At 46.7% G+C, this 13,059-nt stretch overlaps 1 protein-coding gene across 6 annotated transcripts in view; it reads left to right on the top strand.

The window, feature by feature from the left end:
* The window catches only part of LOC137538661 (b(0,+)-type amino acid transporter 1-like), a 154,743-nt gene that overhangs the window by 59,802 nt on the left and 81,882 nt on the right, over positions 1 to 13,059 (top strand). For all 6 annotated transcript variants that reach the window (XM_068260944.1, XM_068260939.1, XM_068260943.1 and 3 more), the window contains exon 2: positions 8,196 to 8,275. The gene's annotated coding sequence lies outside the window, so the exon portion shown is untranslated. The remainder of the gene's footprint in view (positions 1 to 8,195; positions 8,276 to 13,059) is intronic.

Raw genomic sequence — 13,059 nt, 5'->3', positions numbered from 1 at the left:
CACAATAGGGGAATAATAGTTGAGTGAGTTGTGCGACCCCCTCCTACACTGCGCCCTGAGGCTGGAGCCTATCTTGCCTCTGCCTCGCCCTGTGCCCCCTACTACACTGCGCCCTGAGGCTGGAGCCTCTCTCGCCTCTGCCTCGCCCTGCACCCCCTCCTACACTGCGCCCTGAGGCTGGAGCCTCTCTCACCTCTGCCCCGCCCTGTGCCCCCTCCTACACTGCGCCCTGAGGCTGGAGCCTCTCTCACCTCTGCCCCGCCCTGTGCCCCCTCCTACACTGCGCCCTGAGGCTGGAGCCTCTCTCACCTCTGCCTCGCCCTGTGCCCCCTACTACACTGCGCCCTGAGGCTGGGGCCTCTCTCACCTCTGCCTCGCCCTGTGCCCCCTACTACACTGCGCCCTGAGGCTGGGGCCTCTGCCTCGGCCCTGCCCGTAGCTCCTATTCCATGATGGTAGAAATCCAGGGAAGCAGCAGAAGTCGATGAATATTTGACCTGTGAGGATCGTGCGAGGGCCGATGCGTGTGCGGCTGGCCCAGGCACTAACGGGTTAAGTCGCTGGAAACAAGCTTTTCCTCTCTGCCCCCCGTTTCTAATTCCCATGCGGAGAATCAGAACCTTAAACAGGGAAAGGACCAGCGAGAGGCAGCTCCACACTGTGCCAGAAGTCATGGCAACCTTTCAGGAGCGGATTGCGCGCATTAAACGGGCGGACGCCAACGCACCTCCAGCCGACTGGTAGAATCGAGAGTGAGGAGAGGCTGCGTTCTGTACTCTGCTTCCCAGCAGGTGTGCTCTGTACACTTTGTCAGGGCTGTGAATATAAACACGCTGGACTGACATGAGCGAGAAATGCTCTACCTGCGCAGATTCAGCACTGAGCTATCACACAACGCCATTCAGAAACAGGTATATCTTATGCAAAATAGCCACATAGCGCAGCCCTGTGGCCATTATCGGAAGTTCACAAGATGATTCTTCAGCATGTACCCTCTCTAGTGTCCCCACAGAGTACATGCAGAGAAAAGATGTCACAGAAAAGAGACCTCACAGCTATCCGTGCCGACAGCTGAAATCAACAAGCCTCTAATGAAATGTTATTGTTTTTCAAGAGATCCTGCAGTTAAAGAGACACTGAAGCGAAATAAAAATTATGATATAATGATTTGTATGTGTAGTACAGCTAAGAAATAAAACATTAGGAGCAGAGACATAAGCCTAATATTGTTTCCAGTACAGAAACAGTTAAGAAACTCCAGTTGTTATCTACGCAAAAGAGTCATTGAGCTCCACAGCTTTCAAAGTCACAGAGAGCTCTGTCTTCTGAAGCTAATTATGTCAAGAGTCAGTCATTGTATTTTATTGTTCTCTCCAGAGGACAGTTCAAAAGTTCACTGGCCTGCTCTGCAAAATCATTTAGAATGCTGAGTAGTGTGTAAACTGCAAATATTAGAGAATGATGCAATGTTATAAAAAACAACTATATAACTGAAAATAAAAATATGAAAATATTTTCTTTGCTACTAATGTTCTAGTAATTATCCGTACTACACAACCAATTCATTATATCATAATTTTTTTTTCGCTTCAGTGTCTCTTTAAAGGATACCCGAGGTGACATGACGAGATAGACATGGGTATGTACAGTGCTTAGCACACAAATAACTAGGCTGTGTTCCTTTTTTTCTTTCTCTGCCTGAAAGAGTTACATATCAGGTATGTAGGTGGCAGTTCCCATCTGAGTCAGGACTGGGTCAGACGACAGCGTGACCCTCACTGAGAAGAAATTACAACTATAAAACACTATCCTAGCAGAAAATGCCTTCCGAGAGCAGGAAACACATAAAATTGACCCAATAGTTCATAGATTTTAGATCTGGCATACTTCAATGAATGTGTCATTGAGCAAAAACAATAAAACAGTGAAAACTTAAAAAGTAGATTTAAATATAAAATAAAACTGTGGAATATCTTAAAAAGTCATTTTTAGGAGAAGGAGGATAGATACAATTGTTTATTATATTAGTTTATTTTCACCTCGGGTGTCCTTTAAGTCTGGTACACACCTTCAATTTAGATTGGCCAATTTAATGATAACTATGAGTGGATTGTGTAGGTAAGCGCTCACACTACATGGAGGTGGTAAAAGTGCCCGATAATGATTGCTTTGGGCGATGATCGTTTCTGCAACTAGTGTACTTAGCTTGACATCACAACTGGGAACAGCCCCAGATTTTTGCTTAGGCGACATAGGCCATGGCCCAGGGTAGCTGTTGCCCAAGAATGTAGTTGGAAAAAGAGAGGGGCTGCTGGATATTGGAGAGCAACATATAGAACAGGCGAGTTGCTGCTCAAGAGAGCTATACATGAAAGTGGGGGCTGCACATGGAATGAGAGGGGGCTACTGCACATGGATGTTACACACGGAAGAGGGGGCTGCACGTGGAATGGGAGGGGAGCTGCCGTACATGGATGTTACACACGGAAGAGGGGGCTGCACGTGGAATGGGAGGGGCTGCTGTACGTGGATGTTACACATGGAAGAGGGGGCTGCACATGGAATGGGAGGGGCTGCTGCACATGGAATGGGAGGGGCTGCTGTACATGGATGTTACACATGGAAGTTGGGGCTGCACGTGGAATGGGAGGGGAGCTGCCGTACATGGATGTTACACATGTAAGAGGGGGCTACTGCACATGGATGTTACACATGGAAGAGGGGGCTGCACGTGGAATGGGAGGGGAGCTGGCGTACATGGATGTTACACATGTAAGAGGGGGCTGCAAGTGGAATGGGAGGGGCTACTGCACATGGATGTTACACATGGAAGAGGGGGCTGCACGTGGAATGGGAGGGGGTCTGTTGTACAAGTAAGAGGGGGCTGCACATGGAATGGGAGGGGGGCTGCCGTACATGGATGCTACACATGGAAGAGGGGGCTGCACATGGAATGGGAGGGGGGCTGCTGTACATAGATGTTACACATGGAAGAGGTGGCTGCACATGGAATGGGAGGAGGCTACTGCACGTGGATGTTACACACGGAAGAAGAACTGCTGTATATAGATGTTAGTTAGAAGAGGAAGCTGCTGTACATGGATAGTACACGTGGAAGAGGGGGCTGCCCATGGAATGGGTGGGGGGCTGCTGTACATGGATGAGGAGGCAACACGTAATGGGAGGGGCTGCTGTACATGGATGTCACACATGGAAGAGGACATTGTACATGGAATGGGAGGGGGCTGCTTTACATGTATGTTACATATGGAAGAGGTGGCAGCACATGGAATGAGAGGGGGGCTGCTGTACATGGAGGTTGCACATGGGATCGGAGGGGTTGCTGTACATGGATATTACACATGGAAGAGGGGGCTGCACATGGAATGGGAGGTGGGCTGCTGCACACACAAAGGGTGGTTATGTGTTTGTATGTATGTGTAACACACATACATATGCACATAAATACACACATATATACACAGTCACAGCCACGCTGTGCAACAGCAAGAGCACACACAAATGCAAACACATGCAGACAAACTTCCAAATATGCACACATCTACACGTACATATACACATTAACTAAAATGCACAGACACACACTTCCAGACACCCATGCATACGCAGTAAAGACCCGCCCATCTTCCAGAGCCGCCCATCTTCCAGAGCCGCCCATCTTCCAGACCTACCCTTCTTCCAGAGCCGCCCATCTTCCAGAGCCGCCCATCTTCCAGACCCGCCCATCTTCCAGACCCACCCATCTTCCAGACCCACCCATCTTCCAGACCCACCCATCTTCCAGAGCCGCCCATCTTCCAGACCCACCCATCTTCCAGAGCCGCCCATCTCCTGGAGACTGCCGAAGCCTCCCACAGCAAGAGATTTGAATGGGGGAGACAGTGGTGGAACGAGGGAACCCGAAGGAGCCAGAGCCTCCCCCTTCCTTAGGGAAGTATCTGTTTTTGTTTATTTTAATTAGGCTTCAGGTTTGCTTTAGGAACAAGAATTTTCTTCAGTGTACAGTACAGTATTCTTAATTTCAATGTGTTCCTTTGACACTAGATGGCGATATATTTCTTTAAACAGACATCAAACAAATGACAGTGCTCATAGGCTGCAACTGAATTGTAGACCAACAGAGGCATGCAGAGCCCCACAGGGCTAAATACACGCCTTGAATGCAAATCAGATGCAAATCATGTACTAGTCCTAATCTATAATTTGAATGCAAATTGATGCACATGGATGCAGCTAGCCATAAGTATACTTACATGAGTTTTGTACAGCAGGAGACATTGGCAGCGCTTCCAAACAGGCTGCACCTGAACTGACTACCTGCAATAGATGTGCAGAGCTCCACAATGTGGACTAAAATACACAACTTGCATTCAAAACAGGTACAGCAAAGGAGGGCGTTAGCTTCAGTATAAAGAATAGGTGCACAAATTATTCCCTACTAGACTTCCCCACGGCGGTGACGGGTCCTCTCGGGGAAGACCTACCGCTAAGTCTAACATCTAGTGGAGCTCTGCACATCTCTTTGCTTGTCTGCATCCTGATCTGAACAGTAGATGGCAGCATATCTAGTTATAAATCTAATCTGTGTTAGGCCTCTTGCACACTGCATGCGATTCCGATTTTTAATCGGTTTTTACATCTGATTCCGATTTTTAATCGTTACTGCATGCTGAGTTTCTTCCTTCGTTTTTCGGAATCGGAATCCTAATCAGGGATGAGCAGAAACTACGCCAGTGCGAATTTACGCATCATAGTTCGCATTTACGCATCGTAGTTCATAGGCGAAGTTTCAAACCTACGCTTACGAATTTACGCGTAGCGAAGTACCGCTACGCGTAGCTTACGCCCACTATGCGTAGTTAACATGTGTATTGCGTAGTGAACTAGGAATGCGTTACTCGCGTCTAATTTTCCGCATGCGATTGTATGCATACAAATTTACGCATTGGAAAGGGGAATGTACGCATAGAAGGGTTCCCAGTATATGCATTTATAATGAAATTAATGCGTACAATTTTCTGCATACTGGCATAAGTATCCGCATACACTACGCTTCGCACTACGCGTAATTGCGTATTTTAACGCGTATTCTACGAAATGCATACGAAGCGAATATTTGTTTTTGAAGCCGTAGTTTGGCGAAGCGTAATTGCGTAAAACTAGTACGCGTATTTCCAGCGTAGTGAAGTTGGCTGACTACGACCATCCCTGATCCTAATCGGATTACGGATTTGCAGTGTGCACTCCCCTGGGGGGTACTCCCCTGGGGGGTACTCACCTCGGGTGGGGGAAGCCTCCGGATCCTATTGAGGCTTCCCCCGTCCTCCTCGGTCCCACAGCGGCGGAGAAAATCCTCCCGGAGCGGCGGCGATGTAAATATTTACCTTTTGGCTCCAGCGCAGGCGCAGTATCCGCTCTTCCCACGGAGATAGGCGGAAATAGCCGATCTCCGTCGGGCCACTCTACTGCGCAGGCACAAGTCTTCTGCGCCTGTGTAGTAGAGCAGACCCAATGAAGATCAGCTATTTTCGCCTATCTCCATCAGAAGAGCCGCAACAGCGCCACCCGCTGGAGCCTGGAAAGGTAAATATTGCACAGGCTGTCGTATTTGTCGCCTGTGCGTTCCGGAGGCTGCAGCGAGACCGCCGTGGGACACAGGAGGACGGGGGAAGCCTCGACAGGGTCGAGAGGCTTCCCCCTACCGAGGTGAGTACCCCCCAGGGGAACTTTTTTTCAGTACAGGTTTTCTTTAAGATAAGCACACTAATTAGACTTTTAGTCCTTGTTCACATCTAAGATCGCCATCGCTGACACCAGCGTTTTGCGATTTTGTGTGATTTTTTTTTAAGCGTCTTCCAGCGCTTAACTGCACGTTGCGATCTTTTGTAAAGCGCTTTTCTAAGCGCTTTTGCAGAGCCATTCTGTTTTTTTTCACTTCCTGACGTTAGTCAGGAAGTGAACTCTTTGACCCGGAAAATAATAAATACAATGTATTTATTCTTAAAAGCGCTCAGGAAATCGCTATACCAAGCGTTTTGTTAAGTATTTTGCGATTTCCCTATACCTGCCATTTTAGGCAAATCGCACCAAAAATGCAGCGCTTTGATGAGCAGATCGTAATGGAATGGCTCAGATGAGAACACTCTCATAGGGAATCATTGCACAAGCGCTTTCAGGGTGATCTTCTAAATCGCCAGTCCTTAAAAAATCCCGAAAGCACCCTTAGGGCTTGATTCACTAAACCGTAATAACTCATATCATGGCCGCGCTTGCGTTTTTTTGCGCAATTTTGCAATTTCACGCGCGTTTTTTTAATTCTACTCGGGTGCAAATTTGAGACTGCGCGCAAAAATTTGCGATTGCATGTGAAACCGCGAAAATGCGCACAAAACGTGAAATTGCGTGCGAAAACTCTAGCGGTGCTGTTATATGAGTTGTATCACAGTTTAGTGAATCAAGCCCTTACTGTGAACAATCCCTTAGGCTTTGCTCACATTACAGATCGCCAGCGCTATCGCAAGCGCTGACTGATTTATACTGTGATTTTTGAAGAGTTTTTCCCTGCGATAAAATAACTTTTGCTCTTTTAACCCGGAAATGAATACATTCACTAGCTGATGACCCGGCGTTTCCCGGTTATGTATTTGGCTAGTTTTGGCTCCGCCCACTTTTCTAACCCTAACATTTTCTAACACACAATTACTCAATGACCTAGTTTGTGAGCTATGCGGTCTTTGGCATCAATAATTTGCTTTGAAATGAAACAAATCTGATTGGCTGTTTGTGACTCCACCCTCTTTTCTGAACTTGAACCCCAGTCACCTGATGACTAACTGTACCAGGCTTGTGCAAGAATGGCAGCAATTGAATATTCCACTTGAAAAGTAATCAATGAATTTGGATTGGCTTTTATAGGCTCCACCCTCTTTTATGAATATGTAACCCCAGTCACCCAGTGACCAACTGTAGCAGGTTTAGGGCTTGTGCCATCAACAGTGCAAGAATGGCAGCAATGAAATATTCCCCTTGAAAATTAATAGGTGAATTTTGATTGGCTTTTGTAGGCTCCACCCACTTTTTTGAATATTAATCCTGGTCACCCAGTGACCAACTGTGCAAAGTTTGGGAACCCTGCCATTAACAGTGTAATGCTACGTACACACATGCGACAACGATCGTTCGTTAAGAACGACGAACGAACTTTTAATTGATGAAAGAACGACCTAAGTAAAGGTAGTTTTAAAATGTGTGTAACGATCTGATCGTTAGAACGAACGTTACATCACAGAAAGCAACTATTGCGCCTGCGCATAAAAATGAGAAGTTCCATGGAGAAATAGTGAAATGCGCATGTCAAGCCTAGTACGAACGATCGTTTCCAACGATGTACTACTTTTGCAAACGATCGTCGTTGGTTTAAATCCGCCGAGACAGAACTTTCTTTTGTAGCGATTTGGCTCGTTCGTCGTTTGCCTTAATAGTCGGTGGTTCGTTTTTTGTAACGATCGTCGTTGGTAAAGATCGGGGAACGATCGTTACAAACGACTATAGTCGCATGTGTGTACGCACCTTAAGAATGGCTGCAGTTTACAATTTCCGAGTGAAATTTGAATTTGTCAGTGTTCCCTGAAGGCTTGTTTTTGACAATGCGATGCATCGGGCGTGACGCACTGCATCGCTGACGCTGGTGTTCCCTGGTGACGCTGGTGTTGCGCGGTGTTCCCTGTCTGGCTGTTGGCCAAGGAGGAAGTGACACGTGCATGTCGCGTGCTTGTTGTCACTTCCTGCTTCGGGTATGTGGACGTGCACGGAAGCGTATTGTGTTGTTTTTGAAATCTACGTGTCGCCATACACTAACATGACTTCCGGTCTGACGCACCTCGCCGCAGCTCACGGCAGAATCTGTGCAGTAATGTAGTTCTGGACCTGCGTCGGGGATGCCGCGAAAGGTCACTTCCATCACGTTGCGCTGTAACACAGCAGTATGAAAGTCTCCATAGACTTTTATTGCACGCCGGTGGTTGCATGGCGGTAAAAATACTGCACCGCCTCGGTGTGAAAGGGCTCTAAAGGTGCCTTTTAATAAAAGCAGTATTATCTGAACACACGAGAGTTATTCCATTTCTGTACCATACATATCCATACTAATCTGTGTCCCTTCTGTTTCTTTCTAGGATTCTGTCCAAATACCTGCTCTGCTGCCAGTAGCTGATAACACGGTTCCAGCAAACGCAAGTCCAAAAACTGGTCAAAGGTTTGTATCAACAGTATCAGAGTGACCAGCCTATCAAAAATAAATCATCGCTGAGCGATTTTGTGAGCTTTTTTTAAAAGCGCTTTTCTCTGCGCATTGCGCTTAGAAAAGCACTTTTGTAAGCGCTTTTCTAAAGCGATTTTGCTGAGCGATTACGATTTTCACTTCCTGATGTCAGTCAGGAAGTGAACACTTTGACCCAAAAATGAATGAGTTCTGGGTCACCATGAGCTTGCTGGTTAGTCTGTACCTCTCGGTGTTTCAAGTCCTACTCCATAGAGCCAAATTAATCCATGCCATGCACTGATGAGGATTAACCAATACGAAACAGTCTGTATGCATGTTGGATTATTGTGGCTCTGTACAAATTAACAAGCTGACACATCATTGCATTCCAGCGGATCTGGAGGTGTGTTTAGCTTCTAAGGACGACAATGGTTAATTTGCATATATTCAGCAGTGATGCTCTGGGAGACATCTCAAGCTCACTCCAACCTGAATTATCGCAAATTCTTTCTGTTTTAAGAAAGCAAACTTTTCAAAAAGTTGAGGTATGTCAATATTCCCAATACCCCTTAGATATCCTCTCTCTCTCTCTCTCTCTCTCTCTCTCTCTCTCTCTCTCTCTCTCTCTCTCTCTCTCTCTCTCCCTCCCTCTCCCTCAGGCCCCTTTTACACTTGCCTTGCATGTTTACATTGTGTCACCATTTTGCCACAACAACAATTAACCACTTCAGCCTTTAGGGCCCTTTTCCACTAGCGCGTTTGCGCTGGCTGAATCGGAAAGTCGCAAACCGCTATCGATTTTACAATCGTTACGGTTTGCTTTTTAACATAGGAATCGGGGTAGGTCATTTCCACTACCGCGATTCGTTTTTTACAAGAACGCGAACGTGCGGCGGAGCGATATTTGCCGCGATTTTGCTATGCAGTGCATAGCATAGCAAAATCGCGGCCGCAAACGTCGGGAAATCGCCGGTAATTTTTTAGCTTTTCGATTCAGCAATCGCTAGCGTTCAGCGTGAACGCTAGCGACTGCTAGTGGAAAAGGGCCCTCAGTGTTTTTTCTCCTTATGCATCCGAGCAATTTTCACCTCCCATTCAATCACCAATAACTTTATCACTACTAATCACAATGAATTGATCCATATCTTGTTTTTTTCCGCCACCAATTAGGCTTTCTTTGGGTGGTACATTTTGCTAAGAACTATTTTATTCTAAATGCATTTAACGGGAATATTAAGAAAAAAATTGAAAAAAATCATTATTTGTCAGTTTTCGGCCATTATAGCTTTAACCACTTTCGCCTCCTGGACGTACTAGCTACGTCCAGGAGGCCATGTGCGCGTCTGCGCGCTCCCACGGCTGATCACGTGTGTAGCCCAGGAATCAATGAATCGGGCTATGGTGCCCGATCACTGATTCCTCTCCCCCGCAGAAAAAGCGACAGCTTCTCTCTTTGCTTTTTCTGGCTCTTGCGTCCCCATGCGTCCCTCTAAGCATATATGTTACGCTTAGAGTGACGTCATGTAAACAAACTCATGGCTGACATCTTGTGGCCAAAAAGTGAAACTACAACTAAATGTAAAAAAAATAAAATCGACACATATTTATAGAAAAAAATTACTGTTTACATCCCACCCTCCCCAAAATACCCAAATAAAATGTAAAATTAAAAAAAACATTACAATAAAAAAACAAAAAAAATGTAAATATTTACCTAAGGGTTAAACTTTTTAAATATCAATGTACAGATGAAATATTTCTATTTATTTTTTTTATATATATAGTGATGGATGCAAAACAGAAAAAAATGCACCTTTATTTCCAAATAAAATATTGTCGCCATACATTGTGATAGGGACATAATTTAAACGGTGTAATAACCGGGACATATGGGCAAATACAATATGTGAGTTTTAATTATGGAGGCATGTATTATTTTAAAACTATAATGGCTGAAAACTGAGAAATAATGAATTTTTTCCATTTTTTTCTTATTCTTCCTTTTAAAATGCATTTACAGTAAAGTGGCTCTTAGCAAAATGTACCACTCAAAGAAAGCCTAATTGGTGGTGGAAAAAACAAGATATAGATCAGTTCATTGTGATAAGTAGTGATAAAGTTTTAGGCTAATGAATGGGAGGTGAACATTGCTCGAATGCATAAAGTGAAAACGACTGAAGGCTGAAATGGTTAAAATAATACATGCTACCATAATTAAAACCCACGTATTTAATTTGCCCATTTGTCCCAGTTATTACACCATTTAAATGATGTCCCTATCACAATGTATGGCGCCAATATTTTATTTGGAAATAAAGATGCATTTTTTTCAGTTTTGCGTCCATCACGATTTACATTTATAATGTAAAAAAATATTAGCAATATAACCTCTTGACATGCATATTAAAAAAGCTCAGACCCTTAGGTAACTATTTTATGTTTTTTTTTATTGTAATTTTTTTTTTTAATTAAAAATTTTCTTTGAGTATTTGTGGGTCTGTGGGAGGTAAACCGTTAATTTTAAATGTAAAAATGTCTATTCATTTAAAAAAATATATATTTAGACATAGTTTTACTATTTGGCCACAAGATGGCCACAGTCAAATTTTTTTTTTCTTTTGGCTCCCTGTAAGGCCTGGTTCACATTAGCGTTCGCTGTCCGGATTCGCCTGATCAGATCCGGACCGTATACTGTACAAACGGAACGTACGTTCCGCATAGGAATGCAAAGTCTATGCGGACGTTCACACGTGTCCGTTCCGTACAGAACGGAGCCGGGTCGGATCCGGACTCCGGACACTTTTCCAACATGCGCTATTTTTTGGTCCGGATCATCTGGCCCACGCACCCGGGCCGGATCCTGACCCGAACATGCAGCCCCGTTTCTTGCCCCGTGCGGAGCGTGCCGCCGCCCGGGGCGCTGTTGGGAGGGGGGCGCTATTATGGAGGGGGGAGCCGGAGCCGAGGGGAGGGCAGCCCGACCTCTCCCTCCCTCTCCTCTCCCGGGCGCCCTCCGTGCTCCCCCCTCAGATGCAGAGTCCGTGAGCAGCAGGGAAGCGCTGTTTACAACTCACCGGCTGCCTGGCTCCAAGCGCTGCTCTCTCGCCGCTGGTCTCCTCTCTCTCTCTGTATACGTACTGATACACGCTGCTTCCTGTAGCCGGAAGCAGCGTGTATCAGTATGTATACAGAGAGAGGAGACCAGCGGCGAGAGAGCAGCGCTTGGAGCCAGGCAGCCGGTGAGTTGTAAACAGCGCTTCCCTGCTGCTCACGGACTCTGCATCTGAGGGGGGAGCACGGAGGGCGCCCGGGAGAGGAGAGGGAGGGAGAGGTCGGGCTGCCCTCCCCGCGGCTCCCCCCTCCATTATTGGGGGCATCTACCTATCTAACCTATTCTGGGGGCACCTACCTAATCTAACCTACGCTGGGGGGCAGCTGCTAATCTAACCTACGCTGGGGGGCACCTACCTATCTAACCTATACTGGGGGGGGCACCTACCTAATCTAACCTACACTGGGGGGCAGCTACCTATCTAACCTATACTGGGGGGCACCTACCTAATCTAACCTACGCTGGGGGGCACCTACCTATCTAACCTATTCTGGGGGCACCTACCTAATCTAACCTACACTGGGGGGCAGCTACCTATCTAACCTATACTGGGGGCAGCTACCTAATCTAACCTACGCTGGGGGGCAGCTACCTATCTAACCTATACTGGGGGCAGCTACCTAATCTAACCTACACTGGGGGGCAGCTACCTATCTAACCTATACTGGGGGGCACCTACCTAATCTAACCTACGCTGGGGGGCACCTACCTATCTAACCTACACTGGGGGGCACCTACCTAATCTAACCTACACTGGGGGGCAGCTACCTATCTAACCTATACTGGGGGCAGCTACCTAATCTAACCTACGCTGGGGGGCAGCTACCTATCTAACCTATACTGGGGGCAGCTACCTAATCTAACCTACGCTGGGGGGCAGCTACCTATCTAACCTACACTGGGGGGCACCTACCTAATCTAACCTACGCTGGGGGGCAGCTACCTATCTAACCTACACTGGGGGGCAGCTACCTATCTAACCTACACTGGGGGGCAGCTACCTAATATAACCAACTCTGGGGGGGCAGCTACCTATCTAACCTACACTGGGGGGCAGCTACCTAATCTAACCTATACTGGGGGGCAGCTACCTATCTAACCTATACTGGGGGGAACCTACCTAACCTATACTGGGGGGCACCTACCTAACCTATACTGGGGGGGCAGCTACCTTATCTAACCTATACTGGGGGGGCAGCTACCTAATCTAACCTATTCTGGGGGGCACCTGTCTAATCTAGCCTATACTAGGGGGCACCTACCTAATCTAACCTATACTGAGAGGCACCTACCTATCTAACCTAGGGGGGGGGGGCGCAATTTTTACACCCTCGCCCTGGGTGCATTTTAGCCTAGAAACTGCACTGCGAACATGCGGCCATGCTGTGTAATGAGAAACGGATGTTTCTCATCACACTGGCAATAGGACCGGATGCTTCCAGTACTGGACCTATGCCACTTGGGGGGCCCGGACTAGACAAGACAAGACAAATAACATTTATATTGCGTTTTTCTCCTTGCGGACTCAAAGCGCCAGAGCAGAGCAGCAGCCACTAGGGCGCGCTCTATTGGCAGTAGCAGTGTAAGGGAGACTTGCCAAAGGTCTCCTACTGAATTAGTGCTGGCTTACTGAACAGGCAGAGCCGAGATTCGAACCCTGGTCTCC

This window comes from Hyperolius riggenbachi, chromosome 11, assembly GCF_040937935.1.
Source record: "Hyperolius riggenbachi isolate aHypRig1 chromosome 11, aHypRig1.pri, whole genome shotgun sequence".
Taxonomy (NCBI): Eukaryota; Metazoa; Chordata; class Amphibia; order Anura; family Hyperoliidae; genus Hyperolius; species Hyperolius riggenbachi.
The sequence above is the reverse complement of the archived record's forward strand: the minus strand, read 5'-3'. Positions and strand labels throughout refer to the sequence as shown.